This window comes from Lepisosteus oculatus, chromosome 14, assembly GCF_040954835.1.
Source record: "Lepisosteus oculatus isolate fLepOcu1 chromosome 14, fLepOcu1.hap2, whole genome shotgun sequence".
NCBI classification, from domain to species: domain Eukaryota; kingdom Metazoa; phylum Chordata; class Actinopteri; order Semionotiformes; family Lepisosteidae; genus Lepisosteus; species Lepisosteus oculatus.
Window position 1 is genome coordinate 4173003 of NC_090709.1, and position 3125 is coordinate 4176127.

Sequence of the window (3125 nt, forward strand, 5' to 3'; positions counted from 1 at the left end):
TTAAGTAAACATGAATATACTGTAAGGTCTTGGTACATGGGAGTGGATTTCAACCACAATTAAAAAAGGGCTAATTATAATTACAGGCTTCAGACACTTTTTCAAACAAAAGAGACCAAATAGTCCCTAACTTTCAGGTTTACTTGAACCTGTAACAAAAAGGAGGTCTGAAGCTTCCATTCTCTGATGTCACTGTCTCTAAAGCCGGGCGTGATGTTTCGCGGATATGCAGTGTGCCTTTTCTCTTGTCCACTGTGTTTACTACATCAGTGGAGACGGTGATGTACTATAGATCTGACCCCCTACAGCCCCGATATTCCTGGACAGGATATTTACCACCAGCCTCGTGAACTTCTCAACTTGACCTCTCCCAGAAGGAGCATAATTAACACAGAATCCTCTCTCCATTTAGCAAATAACACAAAACACTGTTTACCTGTCAAGACAGAAAACCGGGCTGCTCCAGGTGAGGCTTGAACTCACAACCGCGGCATGACTCCACTGATTATGTCATTTTACAAAGCCTGAACCAGGAAAGCGACTGGAAGTCGAGCAGTTATGGCATTGTTTTAATACTTGCCTACTCTTTCAATTTTTCCATCAAATCTTTTATTTGGGAGTACTTTCAATTGATGTTAATCCTAGTCCCGAAGAACGATTCTGGGCCATGGTGCGTCTTGAATAATGTTCTTATAGGCTTCAGTTTGGAAAAGTGCGCTCTTCAGAAGCTACCGAAACCGCTAATGGTTACATAACACTTAATGCAAAAGCAACGTTCGGGTTTGAAAAAGAATATTACTTGCTATGAATACAAACACTGTTACAGGAGGCGTGTTAGGGCTATTTTAGCTTAGATCATCAATTCATCTTACATTTCTTCTCCATCTATATCAACAGCGTCATCGCTACTGAGCGCTAAAGGCAGGTCCTGGCAATACTTCATGAGATCTTCTTTAGAAAACATTTAAAAAATACATTTCCACTACCATACATAAAGTAAAAGATACCGATTGCAGCTAGATGCAAATTCCAATCGAAAATGTATCAGCTTTAAAATTTGCTTTTGGATCCATACAACGACCAGCATGAGACTCAAAATATAACTGTGTTTGATTGTACAGCTTTTATGTTTATATTTATGTTAAAATTAAGGTAAATATATCAAAATATCAACATCCAACTTCACAGTGCTGACGTAACAATGCTTGTCAAGTCCTCAAACAATTCCGCGTTGTATTTCTAAACGATTTTAGCAGAGGACGCAACAGGAGTATAAATGATATCTCCCGCCAGCCATTCAAATATACTTTTCCATGGGTGAATATGGTTTTCTGGGGAGTTGCGGTGTTGATCACTATTGGACTTCCCCGGTCTCAAGTGTTGTTGTTGGACATGAGCAAAAGACTCGCATTTTCTGCAAATATAAAGAGAGTTAAGGTTTCGGCTTTAGCGGAGACAGTGTTTACATTGACAATATTAAGGAAGGGATCCCTGGGTGGGTGTGAACCACCAACCTTACAGTTAATAGCAAAACACACTCGCCAATTGCGCCACAGAGACTGACAAATGAGGATGTTCTCCATTCGCACCTATCCGGTCAAAAAATAAACATCGCTTGCATTTTCATGCCACAACCCATTTGTATCTGCTTGGCGGCGCAGTCGTCTTGCACAAAGATAGCTTTGAAAAGCGTTAAAGGCAAGTCATTCTGAGTTGGTCGTTTGTGTTTTCGAAATGTTGTATTGCTGCCAAATGCTGAAATGATCTCTCGGCTCCTCGGTTGTCATCTCTGCTCTGTAAAGGAATCACAGCACGCGTCGGCTTCCAGCACGGTGGGTCGGGACACGATGCCGGTGGTCAAAAAAAGTGATGTCTTCCTCGTTAGTATAGTGGTGAGTATCCCTGCCTATCACGCGGGAGACCGGGGTTTGATTCCCTGACGGGGAGTCGATCTTCTTCTACCTCCTTAGAGAAAGGACTGGCTTTCACAGCGCCGTACACCTTTTCGTTGCTCTCGCTTTCAGAGCATCTGCACGGCACACGACTCGACATAAGGATGCGCATTGAAGTGAAAGCAGGAAGCGCTGCGACATGCACTGTGCAGATCCCGCCACACTAAGAGGTGAATGGGTCTGTTCGATCACAGCGCTAGGCGAATCCCCAAACAGTGTGCGTGGCGACAAAAGAAGCCGATCTGTTTCGAGCCGGAGACCTTTTGCGTGTGTGGCAAACGTGATAACCAGTAGACTACGGAAAAAGTGCGAAACCGTGCCCAGTGGCCCAGCGCTGAGCTTCGCCAGTGATATTCGATGTGAATTGAATGCTATTCAATTCACCCATCCTATTCAGGGGCGGAAGAGGTCGGAGCTGTGTATGTCTCTGTAGCTCGCCGTGATCGTATAGTGGTCAGTACTTTGCGTTGTGGCCGCAACAACCCCGGTTTGAATCCGGGTCACGGCAGAATTGGAGCTTAGACGAGCTCCTAGACGAGCAGAGCACAATGGATTAGCTATCCAAAAAGTGACTCCTGTTTAATTTTATTTTCGCTTGCTCGATTTGTATTACGCTCCTCAATCCTTACAACCGATAAACAAAATGACTTAATGTGCCACAGCATTCTGCTGCAGGTATGGGTTGCACCGTGTATTAGGCGAACCCGAATAAAAATATTTCAAATATGTGAAGAATATGTATTGTGACACTCTAACCACGCTGTTGCTATTACTGCTACTTCTGCTGCCGTTGCTTTAAAATCTACTCAGCGGGCAAGTAAAGTTGTACAAGGAATAGACTACTTTGAGCCATCCAAATTCCATTATGTGAATTGAAGCTTTTTTTTATTAATAACAGCATTAGTAATACAATGCGTGCTCAGAAACGTTACTTATTAGCTTATGAAGCAACAGTGTTTCGACAATTTGCGGTCTTCAAAAAGTAAACGCTGAAGTTTTTATACTTCCTTGTGAGCAGATCACCTTTGATTTAGAAAAGGAAAACTTACTCCCATGTTGCTTTCATTGCAATATCTGAATCGAGACCCAAGCGCTAAGAAAGCTGAATAACGCAAAAGTCATAAACCCGATTTTAATTTAGATACACATTTTCTAATGCAGCCTTCATTACAA

General features: G+C 42.7%; 1 non-coding gene across 1 annotated transcript; it reads left to right on the forward strand.

Moving 5' to 3' along the window:
• Positions 1-2388: 2388 nt before the first annotated feature.
• Positions 2389-2460, forward strand: trnah-gug (transfer RNA histidin (anticodon GUG)). The gene has a single exon. It is a non-coding gene; the product is annotated as a tRNA-His (tRNA).
• Positions 2461-3125: the final 665 nt, after the last annotated feature.